The following is a 22,093-nucleotide window of genomic DNA, read 5'->3' on the forward strand; positions in this document are numbered from 1 at the left end:
ATTTGTAAAACACATTCTCCCTTAAGAACTCAGCCACTTTGTCCTTTGTTGCTACCTTGACAACCTTGGTATCAACCCACTTTGTCAAATAATCAGTGCATACAATTATGTACTTTTTCTGCCCTTATGGTGGATCAGTTGGCCCAATGAAATCCATGGCCCACTTGTCAAATGGCTCTAAATCCATGTGAGGTTGCAAGGTCATTTCATCCTTGTGAGTAGGTTTCCCCATCCTTTGGCATTGATCACATCGACTGGTGTAACTTCTTGCATATTGGTGGAGAGTGGGCCAATAGTAGCTAGCTTGCATTACCTTGAAAGTTGTCCTTTTGGAAGCAAAGTAAGCTCCACAAGGCCCATCATGATAGGCTAAAAGGATGTCAAATACTTCCTCTTGCCTGATACATCTTCTCAAGATTTGATCTAGTCCCAATTTGAAGAGATTTCCCCCAATCCAAGTGAATGTGGCACTCTTCCTCACAATCTTGCTCTTCTCCCTAGATGACAAATTTGGAGGGAACTTTGCAGCAACTAGGTAGTTGGATATGTCAGAAAAACATGGAGAGAGAACTAAAATAGAAAATACGTGTTCATCTGGTAGCTGGTCATTAACCATCCCTTCCTCATCTACAGGAAATGCAAGCCTAGACAAAAATTCTGCAACTACATTTTCTTTACCTGGCTTATCAATGATGGTTAAATCAAACTGTTGCAATAAAAGAAACCATCTAATAATTATAACATTCACATCAGGCTTGTTCATTAAGTACTTGATAGCAGCATGGTCAGTATGCACAAAGGTTTGATAACCAGTGATGTAGTGTCTGAATTTATTCAAGGAATGGACAACAATTAGGAGTTCCTTCTCAGTCACAATGTAGTTCAGTTCAACCTTAAACATATTTTTGCTAATGAAGTAAATGGCATAAGGAAACTTGTCATCTATCTATACTAGAGCTAATCCTACAACTTTTTTATATGCATCATCATCGATGTGGAAAGGAAGAGACCATTTTGGACCTCTAAGTATGAGTGCAATAGTCAACTTATCCTTCAAGATTTCTAGGGCCTCTTGGCAACTATCTGACTAGAAAAATTCAGAGTCCTTGACTAGTAGTCCAAACAATGGTGAGGCTACTTTTCTGAAGTATTTGATAAATATCCTATAGTATCCATCTAAGCCCAAGAAACTCCTAACATCCCTCTTCTTTTGAGGAGTGGGGATCCTTTTTATGATGGAAATTTTATTTGGGTCCACTTGTATTCCTTCCTAGGATATTGAATGACCCAAAATAGTGCCCGCATTCATCAAGAATTTACACTTCTCGGAACTAAGTGATATGTTAATTTCAATGCACTTATCTAATACTGTCACCATGTTAGAGAGAGCCTCCAGGAAGTCACACCCATAGGGAATGAACATATCCATATAGATTTCTACAGAGTCATGGACTAGATCAGTAAAGAAGCTCAGAACTACCCTTTGAAAAGTGGCAGGGGCATTACATAATCCAAAAGGAAGGACCCTATAAGCAAAGGTACCCCAAGGACAAGTGAAGGTGGTTTTATCTTAGTCCTCTAGTTTTATATAGATCTGATTATAATCACTGAATCCATCCAGGAAAGAGAAGAGCTTCTTCCCTGCAATGCCATCCAAGACTTGATCAATGAAAGGTAGAGGAAAATGGTCTTTCTTAGTGGCTTTGTTTAGCGCTCTATAATCCACATAGATCATCCACTTTCCATTCTTCTTTGGGGCCAAAACTAAAGGGTACACCCACTCACTATCTAAGATGGGGTAAATGAAACCTACATCCAACAATTTCTACAACTCTTCCTTCAGTATGTCTTTGAGGGTTGGGTTCATTCTCCTCTGAGGTTGGCACACTAGTTTTCGTCCTTCCTTAATGTAGATGTGGTGAGAACACACGGAAGGATGCACTCCCTTCATTTACTTATAGCTCCAGGAAAAAGCATCCAAGTGCTCACTCAGCATGTTGCACAACTTATTTTCTTGGTTGGCTAAGAGAGGGCTTGATTTTCAATGTTTTAGATGGACCAAATTCTACCATTTTGACATGAGCAAGACTAGGGTCAACCAGACATAAATCAGTCCAAGGGTTATCTTTGTATTTCTTCACCAGCTCATCAAGAGGCATGGTGTTGGGCGGTTGGGCCTAGAGGATTTGACCAATGAGGTCATCTTCATCAGGTTGCCCCCCTCCTATAATAGAATCTAGGGTACAAATTGGATAGGATGTGGTATGATATACTTCATCTTCATCTTCCTCTTCAAACCATAAGGGTAGGTCCTCATTTATGGATGGTTGAGTAGGAGGGTACAAGGCCAATTGTTTGGACAAATGGCCATTCTTAATGGTCATGTTCCTGGCTTTGCAACCTATGTAAGAATCAACTGTGTCTAGCCATGGTCTTCCAAGGATGAGAGGATAACCATTGAATTTGGTCTTGGGCTGGAGAACTAAGATGACAATAGGGTACTCCTTGGAATCAATAGATACCATTACATCCTCAACAACTCCCTCAGGAGCTACCATGGACCTGTTTGCAAGTTGTAGTAATATTGTGGTATTTCTGAAGGATCCTTGGAGATTTAGTTTGAGAATGGTATCCTTAGTCGTCACATTGATGGCAGCCCTGAGGTCAATCAAGGTGTGAGGGACAATGATGCCATCAATTTTCACATCTACCATCTACATTAGGTCACACAATTGACCAATTACATTGATGGTATGGGTGTCTTTATTTCTCCTCCCATGATGTTTGAGGCATTTCTCCTTGATTAGCTTTTTGTATATGGGGACATCCTTAATGGCTTTGAGGAGTGGGATTTTCACACACAATTTTTTCAATTCTCCCAGAGGTTCGATATCTTCTAGAATGTGTTGGTTAGGATGGATCAATCTTTTAGGAAAAGGAGGTGGATTGGATTTGTAAACACTCTCTTCCTTTTCCTCTTCAAGCTCCTTAGGTGGAGATGGATGTTGGTTATCTAGTAGCACTCTTCCAGACCTGAGGTGAATTTCTTGAACATGCACAACATATGCAAGGTAAGATGTCTCCCCACTATAGACGTGTTATGCCTGCTTGTTGTTCAGGTTTGTATTTGGTTGGGTAGGCATCTAAGGTTTCTTGGTTGGAGAAGGATGAATTAAATGTGGTTGAGATGGAGGTGGAGGCAATAAAGTAGGAGGTTGGTTGAATTCAGGCTTCCAACCTTGTTATGGGGTATTCCACTAAGGATGTGGAGAAGCATATGCCTGAAATGATTGATTAGCAGGTTGGGAAGGATACTGAGGTGCATAAGACCAAGGAGAAGGTGTGGACCATGAAGGGTGAGTAGGAGAACACCAAGGGGGCAAGGATGCATTCTGATTGGGATGGTAGTAGGAATAGGATGCACCCTGGATGCCTTGCTAGTATGGCCTAGGTCCTTGAGGCCTCCTTTAGTTGATATAATAGAGTTGTTCAGCCCCACCTTTAGCCCCTTGGTATACAACCTTCAATCCAGGCAAAGAAGGGAACTTATCTATGGAATGGTTTTCCTCACAGACTGAGCAGACCTCTATAACATTTAGTGGACATTCATTTTTGGGGTGCCTCCTAGTGCATTTAGGGAAAAAGATAGCTAAATCTCTCTCTGCTTCCTCTTGTTTCCTCTTGATCTGCATAGTATCCATTTGCAAAGCAAAGGTGTGTAACATTTCACTTTTAAATTCCTCCAACATGTTTCCAATTTCACTCTTGATAGATGTGTTGGAGGAAGAGGAACTGGCCAAAGCTTGACTAGCCCTACCCTTCTTTCTAGCAGCCCTAGAATGGATTCTGAACACTATCTTGATATCATCACAGGGTATCTAATAAATGTCCCATCCAGACAACATGTTTAGGGTTTCCAGAATTTCCTCCCTATTTTCTCTAAAAAGGACTAACTTTAGTGATTCAGGATCAAGGGTGCATCTGGCCCTTTTGTAACTGAGTTAGAAACTTTCCTCATAATCCTCAAGGGATTTATCAAGTCCTAGGGTCATTCTAAATATGTCATCTTTGGTGTCTTTGGACCTACAATAGTCGTTGTACTTGTTTTTAAAGGATTGATCCATTTGTGCCCAGGTAGTGATGTTATCCCTAGGTAGACCCATGAACCGGCACGAGGTTGCATCCTTGAGGGTGGATGGGAACAAATTCAACTTATGGTCATCAAAGGTATATTCGTAGGTTCTGCAGATGACATCAAACTCAAACAAGAAGGTATCAGGGTCCTCTGAGGTTATGCTATGGAAGTGAGAAAGGGAAGAGGGATTTATGTTTTTCATCCTGGTATCTCCATTAGTCTCTCTAATGGGAAAATCACCCTCATTCCTTTTTTCAGCCATGGCATAAGTGTGTGGAATGGTCTCCTCTTCTGCTTCCCCAATAGGTTCTTCAAAGATTTCAGATTTTTCTCCTAAGGGGTCTTCTAACTCTCCTGCAGTCAGAGAGGGAAGCTGATAGTCACTGAAGAAGAGGGAAGGTTTATTGTTTGATGGTGTGGGGGTATTTGGAAATAATTTCCCTAAAGTGTCTCTACTCCTACGAGCCATGAAAGAAATATATTTTTTCATTTTCATGATTTTTTTTTAAACTAATTGCAAGACAGAAAGAAAAGAAAGAGTAACATATATCTAGCAAATGAAAAATAGAAAGAAAAATAAAAAAAATTACATCTACCTAGACAACTCCCATACAATGGTGCTAAAAAGTGATTAGCCTCAGTATTGCTGCAAGAATGTTGTAATTCCTAGGGCTACCAACTTTACATTATCAACCCAGGGTTTTGTACAAACTTGGAGGTGACATTGCTATATACACAGTAGATGCATCATTCTACTCATGTCACTTCTCAACTGGGGCACTTGGGTATTAGGGTTCCAGGCCATCCCTCTATTGGACTAAAGGGATTATAACTACTGACAGTGTAATGTAAAACTAGTTCTAGTGTAGGAAAAGTACATGCTTTTCAATTCATGAAATGAAAGTTGCTAACTTGTAAATGCTATGATATGACATAATTCATCTAGATATGAAATGACACAAATTGGTTGCAGGAAGGAAACTATGCTAACCTTTCACTTGATCATCTAACTACCAAAGCTGCCTGAAAATAGGAATTTATTCTATCATTTCAAAATCCAAGCATGTATGCACTTAGTTATCTCCTTCACACTTGCATAATAGATAAAAGTCCTAATTGCTAAATTCAAAAATAGAAAAACTAATGCTATTTGATCTTGCAAGAGGGGAAGGAATGAAAAGGTTGGTCTAAGTGGCACTTCTAGTCATGAAGTCCAAGCTGAGGGGTTAACCTACTTCTACAATGTGCTATACTACCATTTCATGTCAAGATAGGGTCAAAACAGGCAGTTATAGGTTTGCTACAAGAAACTGCTACAGGATGTCTTGAACTACTATAAGATGTCCTGAACTACTACAGGATGTGTTGTATTGCTACAGGAAGTTGGATGAGATATTATGAAGGAAAACAATGGTGAGATGAAGTGTTGGAGAGTTTCATGATGGTTGTGTAAGGTGTAAGGGAGGTGAACATCACCCAAGGACAAGCCCAACACTTCAAGAAGGACAGATCTACCCAAGACAACTTGTTCATGGTGGTTGGAAAGAAGAGCTTCAGAGTATGGGATGGTATGCTTCAACAGAAGGTGGAGAAGGCCCAGGTGGAGTTGGTTTGAGGTGTCACTTCCTGTAGATCAATAATCCCTGCAATAAAACTTGTTTCACTTTTCATTTACAAATTATTTCATGTCAACATGGAAACGATGAGTTGAATTTAGAAAGTATGACCTAATTATTATTAGAGACTAGATCTATGGACTCGACTACATTCTAAGCTACAACAATCTTAAGAAGAAAACTAACAACTACAAATATTTGCAAGGAATCATAAACAATTATCTAGCCAGAAATGAAACTTAACCTAAGTAATGGGAAAAAGACAAACTCTCTTTTTGGGCTATGAAAGTGGGGTCCCCTAATCATGATCCCATAAGGGATATGGGATAAGGGTCACTGTCACAATATTTTATGGTATGTTTTCCTTCACTATGTTACAACACTAATCTACTCTTTAAGCTAATGAAAGCATGGATAAGAAACAACTTTGATCAATTTTCTAAACTACATAGAAAACATAAATAAACTTTAGTAGTAAATAAACATTCTAAGATAAGAATACAGATACAAAGGAGAGGAACTTCTGTTGCTAGGTTTGTGCCCTAACCCAAGAGCTCCAGCCCTATGAGTCAACTCAGTGTTGGATTAAAATAGAATTTCTCATTATCATAAAAATGTCAAATACATCATAACAATAACAGTCAAATGTGCTTCAGCTTAATGGCCTCTTGGCTACAATAAAACTTTGAATCCTAATGTGTCCCTTAGCTTGCTTTTTTATACGAGAATGAAGCTACCAACAACTCCCTAGAAAATAGGGATACTAGGCTCCCTAACTTGAGAATAACTCTTCCTTGACTAGCACTAGCTTGGCTGCCAATCAACTCGGTTTGCTTGGCTACTAGTGACACCGAGCTTATGATATAGAGTGGGAGAATATTTGAATGATCTGAGGAGTTAAGGAGGGAGACCACTTCTTATAATCTCTCTTACTCGTCTACTTCAAGTCCCTGCACTCAATTCCACTCAAAATTGCTCCAATTTCCTAAATTTAACACACATTAGGTCATAGGACATAGTAACTCACTTGTACTCTTCTCACTAAGAAAAATATAATAAAATATGTAAATAAATGTGAGAAAAGACAATTTAATAATCTGGAGAGTGGCATTGTGACCCATATAGTTTACCTATTGATGAGCCTCATCACAAGGTTTTCACATCATCTCATGTGGTTGATCTTGATCTTGGAGGGTATTAGTATGAGTCATAAGGTCTTGGTATTCATCAATTGAAGGATCTATAAGAAGAGAAGAGATTTAATGGTTTTCCCCTCAAGAAGAGGGGTTTTGGCCCTGGGTTGCAACATATATACTTTGCCACTGTTATTATATTTTTTTGCAGTTGTTTGATGTTTCTCACACTATAATAATAAGGAACAAAGCTAATAAGAAAAAATGTAACACGAACAGTTATCAAGTTGAAGAGAATTAACATATCCATTGCCCTATCAAATTCTCAATAGAAGATATGTATAATTTCTCATTGGATTTTGATTTCTTTGAACATTGTTTATATGGTAAAAATAATTAGGCAATATTCTCGTCTGGTTATATGAGGTCAAAAGGAATATTGCAGGTAGTGCATAGTGATGTGTTTGAACCTGTATCGGTACTATCATTGGGAAAATTTGAGTACTATGTCTCATTTATATATGAATTTTTGAAGAATACATGTATTTTGAGAGAAATTTCCAGATGAAACTATGTGGAGGATGTTTAATCATGTCCAACATTTTGGGTGGACACTCTACCCATTGTGTTGGATTGTTGGGTCCTGACCCAGGTTCGGAGGTGATTTATCCAAACAAATCCTGGTACTACTAGCCCTTTCGACAATAGCCCCTGGAGCGCGGAATGAAGTCTCACCCAAAGTAGTATGAGACGGTGCTAGAACTAGGTTTCCGCACCCTAGAGATGTCTAATGTGTTCAAGTGGTTCGTGGTTCGACCTTGCATGCACGTCGCTACGCGCACTTACCCTCTTCCTCACAGCCTAAGTGTTATCGGCAAAACTAGTGTCTATGCAGAGCTGCTAGTCCCACTAAGGCTGGTAGCTACCTTAGAAACAAACAAACTAAAACTACTTTATTTTCCTTTATGAGAAATAGATAAGAGGGGAATAAGGAGACCAACCTCTGTCTTGTACTTGGTTCCTTGCTCGGTTCCTCTCCCTTCTTATGGATCTTTTCTACTCGCTTCCTTGTCTACCCAACTTCACAGAGCACTTGTACAATCAAAGCAGCATAACACTATCCAAGAACATAGATCTATTATCATAAACAATATAGGACCAGATATATATTGACCACACAAATGCACATAACATCAATCATACAAGAATGTGGAGGAAAACTTGAATAGCTTTATTGATAATAAAAAAGAGCAAAGAGGATTACAACCAATTGTTCTAACCCAACATCATCCTCTCAGCAAGAAAGCCCTTCTTCACCTCATGAAAAGCTTAGATCACCAAACACTATGATATTGCACCAAGAAACCAGCAGCACTTCCTTAAAAGATACAAAATTCCAGCCTCTGGATCTCTGGGATGAGGGATCCATATATAGATGTTTGAAAGGGGGATGAGTCAGCTTTTGAGAGTTGATTAGTGTCCTCTCTCTGATAGTTCTTGATTCCACTTGGAGATTGATGATCTCTTACCCATCCCTGGGTGAATACAGAGAGGCAAGTGTCACAGGAGAAGTTTCTAGAAGATTCCATGATCCTCCACCTTGCAGATTGACCCTGCCATTTGTCTACTCTCACCCATCGCACCCCATAGAAGGGATTTTCAAGATGCATCGCACCTACTGTGTGTATTTAGGTGGGATGCAGCGCACTTTGACCATGGAGCAGGTGAGATGGTCCAGTTTTGACCAGTTCTAAGCAGTTTTACATGGAGAACTTCTGGGAGAAGATGTAATCAGTTGACCTTGTTCTTTTAGAGGTGGGAACAACACTTTTAGGGACTTAAGAGCCCTTGGTTTATGGACATTCATGATTGGGGTTTCAGTGCCCAAAAATGTCTATAACAGTTGCCCCCTAAAGCATGAGGTCGTTAATCTGTTGATTTCGGGTGAAATGCTTTATCATGAGGATCTGAAGTTCTTTCAAGCTGGAAGGCGACCTGTAATAAGATACAATACAATACATTATCTTCATAATATTTTCATGATCTAGCTGAGGCGGGAATTCCCATGCTCAGCTTTATAAATTCATTTTCATGTACATATGACAGACAATCGTCTGAGTGTAGACTGATGATTCTGGTAGAGCCATCATCCCTTAGATTGGATGATTATCTGTGCAATAATGATGTACATTTGATGTCTTTATTTTCCTAAATATATATCGTAGCCCAGATGGATGAAACTAGATCCGGGGTCTTCATCTCGTTCAAGCTTCACTCAAAGTACAAGTCGATCCATGTGAGAGATGTTCTGGAGTCGAACATGGAAGGACATCACCTAATTACCAGCCAATGATGTAAGCTGTTAACAGGCACGAGAGGAGTCACCGATAATGATGATGACCCTCAAGATACTGCAGTACAATTCACGTGGTGTGAATAAGCGACTTGGCATCGAACACCATGCAAAATCTTTCGGTCGAAGGCCATTGATGTAAACCTGTCACCGGAAGTGAGAAACTTGCCATTGAGGCATGCAAGCTTCAAAGTACTGAAAGGGTTGTTCCTAGATCGACTTCTTGGATAATGGGCTGATGTCGACAAGAAGCAATCCGTCATAGGAGGGCCTTAATGAATCCCACATCAATGACACAGAATGGAGCAAATGATTTTAATGGAGGTGAAAATGATCTAGCGATATAAGGTTTAGGGTGGTGGTCATGAAAGAATGGAGCGTGAATGTATTGCAGTGGGTGAGACACAAGTGAATTCTCTAAGCGACTTCTCTTGAACATATTGGCGACACTGACATGATGGATCGGTAGCATTAACCCAAAATATGGATGGTGTGACGGAACCACGATGATGTGACCAGTGAATGGAACAACCCAACCCGACTCGGATGCGGAGTGAAAGTGTCATGTTCAAGAGCGACTTGCTACCAATAAAGTTTCTTCAAGTTTTCTTCCCAATTTTCCCCAGTCATTGTTGACCAATACCTCTTTATTTTTGTCAAGATTGAGGAGGTTAACATATTCTTGTTCTATAATTTTCCCTTCGGGCAAACGCATCACTATGTTTTAACGAGCCTAGCGATAGTGAAACTCGTTCTTGTCTATACGGACAAGTTTGTTGCTATTCGGTTTTAACGAGTTTAACGATAAGGATAACTCGGTCCTTTTCAATTTTAGAGAGTCTGAAAAAGGGACATAAAGAAAATTCCAATAATCCTTTTATGTCATATAATCCCTTGAGTCTGAAAAAGTATAAAACAATACAAAAGGGATGAATCTTTGGTACTTTTAATGAGCCGAACAAAACAAGCGCTTGATCTTTTTGTGTAATAATCCCTCAAGTCCAAAAAGATTAAAATCTAAAGGAGGGATAGCACTTCCAATCCCTTTAATGAGCTGGAGAGACCAATCACTCGACAATCTTTTCATATTTTACGAGTTAGTTGAAAAGAGCTTAAAGGAGACTCGTTTTTTGAGGAACGAGTGATAAATTCGGGTAGCAATTGATTCCAGGTAAGGTTTGGAATTTTCCAATCACGGCAGTGTCACAAGGAAGGCTAACAGGATCACTCTTCGCAGTTGTTCCTAAAAAAGGGTAAACAAACAAATGGAGGTGAATGATCGGCCAAAACAAAGTGGAGGTGATGATGAGAACACGACCAAGGCTTCAAAAGGCTGATGGTGATACATTCACAATGGTTATTTACCGGAGAATGGTTCATTTTTTAATGAGCTTAAACTCTGGGGGAACATTTGCTCATTGCTTATGTTTATTTTTTAGCGAGCTTGAATTCTGCGTTAAAACTGCTCGATTAATCTAGTCGTATAATAAGGATGTCTCATATATAAAACGACATTTTTTCGAAGCTTTGCCCCGCATCCTTTCTTTATGCAAGTTAGGAAACGAACAATCCTACGAGTTTAAAAGGTTAGATGACCTATAAATTTAAAAAATAAATGGTCACTCTTCGCTTGCACACCAAAAGGTTTGCATGCCCCCAAGTATAGCAAAGTAGAGTTTCCAGGTTACCCCTCAATTTGCAGACAAAACATTTGTTTTATCAGGAAAGGCCTACCTTTTCAGGTTACCCCTCAATTTGCAAACAAAACATTTGTTTTATCGGGAAAGGCCTACCTTAACAGAGGTATCTTATTCCGGTCTAATCCCATTTTCCAAAATGGATGGGTGTGTCAGGCCAGTCATATACTCTCCATGGAAACCCACCCTATACCCAAGGTTTCCTGTCGAAACAGGCCAGGGTGCATGCCCCCTGGGTTTCAGTCATATCCTCTGAATCACTCGCGCTCATCAGGAGGATGGACTGGGGATTGATGAGACATTCCTTGCGTGAAAAGACCATTCAGGGTTGGTATATGACTATTTGCTATGTGTGAACTGAGGAATGAAAGCTGGTCTATGAGCTTGACCACTCTTCCTTCGTGCGGAAAACACATTACTCTAAAGAGTGAGGAGACAATGGCTCCCATGCAATAAATATAGTCTTGTCCAATGAGTAGATTATAATCCAGGGGTACTTGGACTACCATTATGTTCATGTTAACGGTTTTACCTCTTAATGTTATCGGCACATTGGGAAGGATCCCTAACGGTCGACTGGTTCCTTTGTCAAAGCCTGTTAGATTTCTCATCTCAGGAAAAAGCGATGGCGAACCAAGCACTTTCCAAGCAGTTGAGGAAAGGATACTCACAGAAGCCCCTTCTTCTATGATGGTACTGGCCATGACCATTCTATATATTTGAGCAATGATTCGAAATGGTACACTAGCCGGTAAGCGGGGTCTGCCTAGTAGACTCCAATCGAAGGAAACAACTAGGTTGGTTGGAGGTGGGACCGAATAGACGACCGGATACGACTCTGACGAACTTCCTTCTTGCGGTAAAGGAATGGGTAGACTGCCCCCATGTTCATTGGAGTCTGTGCTTACGAAAAGAATTTGGACGGTGTCATCCTTGTTCTCTTCGATGACTGTATCATCTGAAGATGGATCCTCTGAAGGCAAGACCAGGTCAACTGCTGCCTCGACCTTTTGACTTTCATCTGGTGTGGATTCAGATGGTTTATCTTCAATGATAGACATTTCGGCCGACCACAAGGGCGTGTCAACCAGATTTTCAACTAGTGACGAACTCGGTAAGAGTTTCTTATATCCGGGAGGAAGTCGTAACGGTGAAACCGGACGGTCGTCCAAAACTCTTTTAGCCTCGTCTAAGAAGGGACAACGGTGGACAGCATGATCGCCTTCACACAATTTACAAGGAAATTTACATCTTCCTTTTTGTCCAAGGGCTTCACTTTCACTAGTTGATGGTGTACCTTCAACATGATCATCAGAGGTTGACGACACCGGATTGTGCAAACGGGGAGACCAGTCCCTTAAGATCCGAGGGATGCAAGGACAATCTCGATGATAGTGGTCTCCTTTGCAAATGACACATGGCGATTTAGGCCTGGTCAGTGCAGTGTGTGGATTTTCGCTAGACGATGCTTGGTTGCCCCTTTTCGCCTTTGGCTCCTTCTTCTTCTTCTCTTTCTTCTTCTTCTCCTTCTTCTTCTCGGTTACTTGATTTTTGGCCTTACCAGCTTCATCAAGCGAAGAGGAAGGAGGAGAGGAAGAATTGGACGAAGTAGAGGGTTGGGGGGTGACTTTGGTATTGTTTAGTTACTGACTTGATTGTTCAGGAATCACGAGGTTCTGAATGACAGAAGTTGAGAAGAGCCATACAGGCAAACCAATTTTCTATCCCAAAAGCGACAATGTGGCCATATGGGGCACACCAACATCTCCCCAAGAGGAGAAGGGACTAGGATTTCCCCCAAGGGGAACTCCTTGGTTGGTAGGCTCCATTCTTCTCAACCTAAGACCAACATAGGAAAAGTGATATTTATTCCGTTTAAAATAAAATTTAGACGCTTTGACACAACTTGTTTTTTCAATTTTTAAGAGTCGAGAAAAAACAAAAGATGACTATATTCGCCTTCAATTTTTAATGAGCCTGAAGTGACAAGTGCTCAGATGGACCTTTTCCTTTAAGGAGTCTGAAAAGGAACGAAAGAGACTACTCTTGAAATCTAGACAGAGGGATTACCAAACCAATCGCAAAACTGCAGAATACTTTTTACGGTATGGCAGTCAATCTTCTCGAATGTTGTGTTCAGTGCATTGCGATCGATAGGGCGGCAGACACGGCTTCCTATGGATAAAGGATAAAGCCTATTGTGGTCTCCCAATATATACTCGACGGTACGTGGGAGCACAAGTCTGTACTGGCACTTATCGTCTCAAGGTGGAGGAATCACCCAACCAACAATGAGAACAACAGTTACCAGGCTTAAGGATGACGGAATACGTCTCTAGCCTAGACTTCTAGATGTTGTGCGTTAGGTTCCAAAGCGTTTTTAGATTCATTAAATTTATTTTACAGTAGATATTGCTTAAGAAATTCGCCTTTCAAGTTCGCCGCGTGATGTAGATGTACAATTCCTAAAATGCAATCTAAGATGATAAACATTCGTTTAATCTTCTCTTTGCAATGAAAATCCTAGCTACTAAGGAAAGAGAGATGGCGTCCTTTCAACATAGAGTAGAGAGCACACACTATATGCATTGTCCTAAATCAAACCAACAAACATTCTAAATGCAAATGCACGTGCATGTATTTTTTTTCAGCCTTCTTAATGTGTGAATGATAAAAAGAAAGCTAAGCGCAAATCTGAATTATTTTTCAAAGCGACATTACTAACAAGTTTCTTTTCAAGACAAAATGAGGAAAATGACGACACTTTGCGATTTGGAAATGAAAACTTGCTTTCGACACTTGAAAAACTACTAATTCAAATCAAATACAAGAGTAACAGTCTAATCGACTATCAAGAACAATCAGATTCTCTTCTATGACTGAAAACGACAATACAATTACGCTACTTCTTTGTAAAAGAGAACTGAAAATGGCTCAAAATACATAAAAACACTTACAGTCCTTGTTGACACCTAATCCTCTGCGGTTGGGTGAACCTGGAATGTGAACAGTCATCAGAAGATGAACTGAGCAGTCACATTCTTGTATATAACAATAGCTACCTAATGTAATAAATCGAATCAGTTTTTCTGAGTTTTCTGCCAAATTGGAGTTACTCCTGGCCTGACATGGTATCAGAGCCAGCTCCTTGTTTTAGCTATTATGCTCCTTATAACTCCTCTGTCCTGACCTTTGCCTCTGCCTCTACTTTATTCCCTTCTGTTCTGAAATAATCTGCCTCTGCCACTGCTCTCTGTCCATAACGCTTGTCTCTGACCTGCATAGGCCTGATAGCATCTGAAATTGAACAGTCAAGGTTCGAATCTCCATTATGGCGCCCATTCACACCATTCCATTGAAACACTGTTCAATTGGAACGCTGTTATGGTGGTATTGAACGCTGTCCCTCACATTCACACACAGAAATCTTATATTCAGCATTAACAAACGTATGGTGGTATAGTAAGTTCTTCTATCCGTATTTGCTAGTCGCTGTCATGCTCTCACATGCAGTTCTGAATGTGCGTGGATAGTGATCATAGAAAATGGGTTATATTGGTTCATAGCGTCCATACAGTTTATTCCATACTTCAAAACAAGTCAACTTCTGTTAAACTAAACCCTCAACAGCCCATCATCGCACTGTTCAATCTCGGAAGCGGGATATCATCCCCATGGGGCCCCGGGCTTAATCAAGCTAACTCTATTCCCTTCCTCTTCAGGGATTTCTTCATCATTCGAAAATTTTTTATCTTTGACAGAGATCGAGAAGTTGAATTTATTTATTTTGAAATTGCAGATTCATCGAGTTTTTTCCGGTCAGTAGAGATGGAAACAATTTGTTTCAGTCTGCTCCATTGAGAATGGTATCGAATGCCTGCAGAGTTGCGTCACTGTGTTCATTAGCAAGATACCACTGTCCTGAATCTAACATAGATATCGGTGCAAAAAACAATATGAACAGTTCCGAGACATATGTATCTGAAACATAACTGTGCTACTGAATGTCGGGATTGTTGTGCCTCTGAATTATGAATATCGAGAGCCACATGTATAAAATGTATCGAGACCGATGCCATACCAGTATCGTAGAGCCAAAACCGAAATGCTAATCATAGAGAAAGGTGTGCTACCAGGATAGATACATAGAATAATGTACCAATACTGCAATGTGCCGAGAACAAGTCAAAATGTATAGAATTGCTTCGTAGCATGTGTTGTTTCCCTGGAGACAGCTTTTGGCTATAAAGGAACGAGTGTCTTAAACATCTAAAGATTGATAATTTTTTTTTTTTTGGAATCTGTGGCAGAAGGAATAGGCTAGGAAAGCTTGCAACATAACTTCTAGTTTTTGTCAGCAGAAGTTCTTTTTATCAGCAAAAGTTTTTTTATTAACAGAAGTATTTTTTTTACAGAATGCATTCAATCATCTCTATGGTAGGAATAGTTCTCACTGGCAAGGAGAACTATCCTGAATGGTCCTGGATGATAAAACACACCCTCATCTTCAATGAGTTGTGGAAAGGAGTGTGTGTCGGAGAAGGAGACAATGACCCAGTGCAGCCTACATCAGACAAAGAGCTCGTCATTTGGGAAAACAAGAACAACAAAGCCTATGCATTAATCGCAACATCTGTAAATGAAGAAGTAAGTCGCCATATTTCATCATATTCAACTGCCTTTGAAGCTTTACAAAAGCTAAAGGAACTCTATGACTCACATTCTACACTTGAAGTTGTTCAGCTCATGATTAAACTCTTCACTCTTGAACTGAAAAATAATGATCCTCTTGCTCTTGCATCCGAAGTTAAGTCTATAATGCATGATATTAAATCCACTAAGGTTGAGCTGGATATCCCTCTTATTGCTTTTCTCAAGGAACTCTATCCTACATACTCCAATTATCTTGAGTCTTTACAAGCAAATGGAAATCTTAAAGATATAACCTTTGACTCTCTTGTGAAAAAGTTTGTTGAAAGAGAGAAAGCCTTTGGAAAGAAGACAACTCCTGAATCTTCTGAAGAGACTGTGTGCCTTGCTCATAAAGAAAAGCATCCTGCTCAAGATTCTACAAGAGGAAGAGGTGGACGAAGAGGAAGAGGAAGATACTTCAGAGGCAGGGGGGGCAGACATTCTCAAGGAGAAAAGGCAGACCTACATTTCATTCGCTGCAAACGAAATGGATCACATGATGCTTCTACATGCAAGCTACCATGGGACAAAATTGAGCAGAAAAGAAACCAGCAGAAAGGTAAAACTGATGATACAAACAAAGGTAAAGCACCTGAATCCGCTCACTATATTGAGGCACAATGTAACATTGGAGTAAATGAAGATTTGTTTAATGCTTCACTTGCTTCTTCGAAAAATGATTGGTTACTTGATTCAGGAGCAACCTGTCATATGACTCATAGAAAAGATTTTTTTGAAGATTTCACTGACAATGTTGATGGAGTAGTATACTTTGCAGACCAGTCAAAAATCAAGCCATCAGGGCTTGGCACAATTAGGCTTAAACTGCCTGGTCTTCCAAACTTTCTTCTGGATCATGTTCTATATCTCCCACAGCTCAAGAGAAACTTGTTGTCCTTGGTCCACATCCGCCAGCAAGGTCACTCCATTCATATGTTTGATGGAAAGCTTGAGGTAAGAAAAGCATCTGACCACTCACTTGTCATGAGGGGAATAGAAGAAGAAAGGCTTCTCAAATTGCAAGGAACCTCTGCTCATGCACAACATTTCTCATATATTTCTCATCATGAAGAAGGTACACTTCCATCAAGTTTATTATGGCATGCTAGATTTGGACATTTAAACTATGACAGTCTCCACTTATTGAAGAAAAATGGTGTTGTTGGTTTGCCTACAATTTCTAGGAAACATAAGCAATGTGATGCTTGCATTCTAGGAAAGCATAGCAAACAGTCTTTTCATGATTCACATTCAAGAGCACATAGGAAGCTTGAACTCATTCATTCAGATTTATGTGGTCCAATGCCTATTCCTTCTGCAAATGGAAATAAATATATCATGACATTTATTGATGATTACACCGGAATGTGTTGGGTTTATTTATTGAAGAACAAATCTGATGCTTTTCAAACATTCAAGAATTTTCATAAATGGATTGAAAATGATGCACAATCTCATATTGGGTCTATTCGCACTGATAATGGAAAAGAATATACATCAAATGAATTTGAAAACTATCTTCGCCAACATGGGATCAAACATCAAACAACTGTGCCTTATAATCCCCAACAGAATGGTGTAGCTGAAAGAACGAATAGAACAATCTTGAATATGGTACGATCCATGCTTTTCTTCAAAAATGTAAAGATAATGTTTTGGGCTGATGTTTTTCTATGTGCTGCATATATAAAGAATAGATTTCCATCTAATGCTATAAGAAACAAGACTCCTTATGAATTGTGGTATGGACATGTTCCTTCGGTAAAACATCTCAGGATCTTTGGTTCCACCTGTTATGCTTTGATACCAAAGGTACATAGAAACAAACTTGGTGCTAGAAGTCATAAGTGTATCTTCCTGGGGTATTCAAACACCTCTAAAGCATACCGCCTCTATGATGAAGTAAATAAAAGGTTTGTTGTATCTAGAGATGTCATTTTTCTTGAATCATCCAAATATGACAATGTTGTTGAGCGGCAACTTGATCGCTGAGATAGATTCGCAAAAACGAAATCATTTCAAGAATTTGATAATCATATTCCACATCTTGAAGGGGGTATTCCTATACTAGAACAAAATGTGGAATCTTCTTCTTCTGAAGAACAATCTCCTCTGTATGAAACTCCAACAACGGATGATGCTTTAAGTGATGTAATTGATAGAATTGGGAGACTCAATCTTGATTCAGTCCCAACTCAATCAACAGAGCAGCCTGGACCATCTCAGAAAGGTGCCCCAAAGTGGCTGACAAAGACACTTGAAAGTGTTCATCTTGATGAAATTGGAAAAACAGGAACCAGAAATTCAAACCGACAAGATGGAGGTGATGTAGATGACTCTAATTCAACTGTTGATATGGATGTTACTTATGATTGTGAATTGAACTTGTCTACAGATTTTGAACCAACTTCCTTCAAAGAAGCTGCTTCTCATGATGAATGGAAAGAAGTGATGAAAAAGGAGTATGATGCCCTCATAAAGAATGGCACTTGGAAGCTGGTTGATCCTCCATTTGGAACCAAACCAATTGGCTACAAGTGGGTCTACAAGAACAAGTACAAAGCTGATGGCTCACTTGACAAGCACAAAGATAGGCTTGTGGCAAAAGGTTTTGCACAGAAGGAAGGGGTCGATTATGAGGAAACTTTTGCCCCCACAGCAAAATGGGCCACCATCCGGACACTCTTTGCACTAGCAGCTCAGAATGGTTGGAAAGTCCATCAAATGGATGTAAAAACTGCATTCTTGAATGGAGATCTAAAAGAGAATGTTTTTATGTCCCAGTCTGAAGGATTTGCTGTGAAAGGACATGAACAAAAAGTATGCAAACTTGTGAAGTCCTTGTATGGCCTCAAACAAGCACCGCGAGCCTGGTATGAAAAACTAACTGAGCATCTTCTGAAATTCAACTTCAATCATTTTGATCTTGATGATGAAACTTTATTTGTCAAGAAAGTTGGAAAAACAGTTGTATATCTTGTGGTATATGTAGATGATATTTTAATGACAGGGAACAATGAAAGCTACATTGCATCCATAAAGAAGGAATTGGGGAAAAGTTTTGAAATGACTGATTTGGGCTATGTTCATTACTATCTTGGCATTGAAGTAACCCAACATCCAAAATCCATATTTCTTTCTCAAAAGAAATACATTGGAGATTTGTTAGATAGATTTGGCATGACAGAGTGCAATCCTCTTTCTACTCCAATGGAACAAAACTTAAATCTCACATCTATTGAAGGAAAGGAATTTGAGGATGCAACAAAGTATAGACAACTTATAGGAAGTCTCATCTACCTCACTACTACCAGACTAGACATTTCATTTGCTGTTGGAATCCTCTCCAGGTTTATGCAAAAGCCTTGTGAGGGACATTGGTCTACTGCAAAAATAGTTCTAAGGTACTTGAAGGGAACTCAAGACCTTGGAATCAAGTATACACAGGTGGACGACTTCAACTTGATTGGATACTCTGATTCAGACTTCGATGGAGACAAAGAAACTGGGGTATCTACTTCAGGATATGCTATGAGTCTTGGATCAGGAGCTGTCTCTTGGAGATCACGCAAACAATCAGTTCCAGCAAATTCCACAATAGAAGCAGAATACGTGGCAGCAGCTGAAGCAACGAAAGAAATTGTGTGGCTCAGGAAAATTCTTGAAGATTTGTAGGTAAAACAAGTACAATCAACTCCACTCATGATTGACAACACCTCTGCAATAAAGTTGGCCAAGAATCCAAAGTTCCATGATCGTACAAAGCACATCAATACTATATCTCATCTGATCCGACATCGTGTTGAGGCCAAAACAATCCATCTCCGTCATTGTTCCACAAATGAGCAAATTGCAGACATCTTCACCAAAGCACTTGGAAGAGAAAAGCTTGAAAGATTCAGAATGATGCTTGGACTCACCAAAATCCCTTCAGATTAAGGGGGGGAATGTTGACACCTAATCCTCTACGGTTGGGTGAAACTAGAATGTGAACAGTCATCAGAAGATGAACAGAGCAGTCACATTCTTGTATATAACAATAGCTACCTAATGTAATAAATCGAATCAGTTTTTCTGAGTTTTCTGCCAAACTGGAGTTACTCCTGGCCTGACATTCCTTTGCACAATAGAGGCGGAATAATGAAAAGGAAGGGGGTTTCAACAGAGGTGTACTGACTACAGGCAGCAAAACTCTTGAATAGAGCTGAAAAGAGTGAAGACAGAAACCAAATCTAGGAGCAGGAAAGGCCTTGTCTGATCAGCGCACCTGTAACACAGTGAACTGGAGATGCATCGCACCTACTACATTTGGGAAGTGTGATGCATCTAGAATTCATAGAAGAGATAGTGCGCTGGACCAGGGACGAGACTTTACTGGGTTCCGGGTCATAGTTTGCAACTCAGTTAAGGGATTTAGGCTGAGCAAGTGGTAATCAGTAAATCAATAACAAGGGTAGATCTAAAGAGGTTACTAGAGACACCACAAGGGCAATTAGAGAGCTTGTAAATCAATTGTTCAGTTCATAAACAAAACCCGGAGATAGACTGAAGCAGCATTGATCTACTTTTCACTTGCATAGCAAATGCAGTTCGAAGGCTAGCTGGCTTAACTTCAGGCTCCATCTGTAAGTTTATAAAGTAAACAAATGCAGATAAACAAACAATCTATTTGCTCCCCAACGGAGTTGCCATTTTGTTATCGGGAAAACTAGTGTCTATGCAGAGCTGCCAGTCCCACTAAGGCTAGTAGCTACCTTAGAAACAAACAAACTAAAACTACTTTCGTTTTCCTTTATGAGAAATAGATAAGAGGGGAATAAGGAGACCAACCTCTGTCTTGCGCTTGGTTCCTTGCTCAGTTCCTCTCCCTTTTGATGGATCTTTGCTACTCGCTTCCTTGTCTACCCAGCTTCACAGAGCACCTGTAGAATCAAAGCAGCATAACACTATCCAAGAACATAGATCAATTATCATAAACACTATAGGACCAGATATATATTGACCACACAAATGCACATAACATCAATCATACAAGAATGTGGAGGAAAACTTGAATAGCTTTATTGATAATCAAGAAAGAGCAAAGAGGATTACAACCAATTGTTCTAACCCAGCATCATCCTCTCAACAAGAAAGCCCTTCTTCACCTCATGAAAAGCTTAGATCACCCAACACTATGATATTGCACCAAGAAACTAGCAGCACATCCTTACAAGATACAAAATTCTAGCCTCTGGATCTCTGGGATGAGGGATCCATATATAGATGTTTGAAAGGGGGGTGAGTCAGCTTTTGAGAGTTGATTAGTGTCCTCACTCTGATAGTTCTTGATTCCACTTGGAGATTGATGATCTCTTACTCATCCCTGGGCGAATGCAAAGAGGCAAGTGTCACAGGAGAAGTTTCTAGAAGATTCCATGATCCTCCACCTTGCAGATTGACCCTGCCATTTGTCTACTCTCACCCATCGCACCCCATAGAAGGGCTTTTCAAGATGCATCGCACCTACTATGTGTATTTAGGTGGGATGCAGCACACTTTGACCATGGAGCAGGTGAGATGGTCTAGTTTTGACCAGTTCTGAGCAGTTTTACATGGAGAACTTCTGGGAGAAGATGTAATCAGTTGACCTTGTTCTTTTAGAGGTCAGAACAACACTTTTAGGGACTTAAGAGCCCCTGGTTTATGGACATTCATGATTGGAATTGCAGTGCCCAAAAATGTCTATAACACTAAGATACTACCTTCGCGTAACCCTACTCGAGGGCCGAACAATGTTATTGCCCAAGTCCTTACTAGTAATCTAATATTAGTTGATTAACTTAGCATATCCGTATGCATTCAGTTGTACTTAACAATATTCACAATTCATACAAGTGCGCGTAGTAAAGAAACAGTATATTCACCAATGATATCAAACATGTAATACTTAGAACAGATACACAGAATTGGTAAGAAAACCTTTCTTTATTAATCTCTTCTTATGTTATAGACTCAACTCCACCCTGCGCACTTAGCTGCAGGGGTCCACGCACTCAGCTGCAAACTCTACTAGGCCTCTGTGTAGTCAGTTGTAGAGCCTTTTCCTACTCTACGACCCAAGACACACTTTTCACTTTGACTCAATCTCTAAGATCGTTCATGCCTATTCTCCATTTTTCTATATTTACAACTTAGATCCTCACTCTATTTATACAATCCCATGGTCTGTGGACCATGGGTAGGCCGACATTACATTCAAAACTTATGGCAGACAGCCCTATGACTCTAACATACATTTTGCGCCCGCAATTCACCGAACTTTACAACCATATCAAGTCAAAGCTTGGGCTTTGAGCCCCAAAACATGCTGTGGGGGGATTCCATGCCCAACAATCCCCCAACCCAAACATCGTGACTCACCCTTGAGTCACTCTGTCGGCGCAACGATCTTGGCCGGAGTCCCTCCAACTATTCTCGAATGATAT

General features: G+C 40.0%; 1 pseudogene; it reads right to left on the reverse strand.

Moving 5' to 3' along the window:
* LOC149250523 (uncharacterized) overlaps positions 1-22,093 on the reverse strand; it is a 195,184-nt pseudogene that overhangs the window by 161,454 nt on the left and 11,637 nt on the right.

Source organism: Pinus tabuliformis, chromosome 7, assembly GCF_031772625.1.
Source record: "Pinus tabuliformis cultivar Carrire ecotype Pingquan chromosome 7, CPIR1, whole genome shotgun sequence".
In the NCBI taxonomy this organism is placed as follows: Eukaryota; Viridiplantae; Streptophyta; class Pinopsida; order Pinales; family Pinaceae; genus Pinus; species Pinus tabuliformis.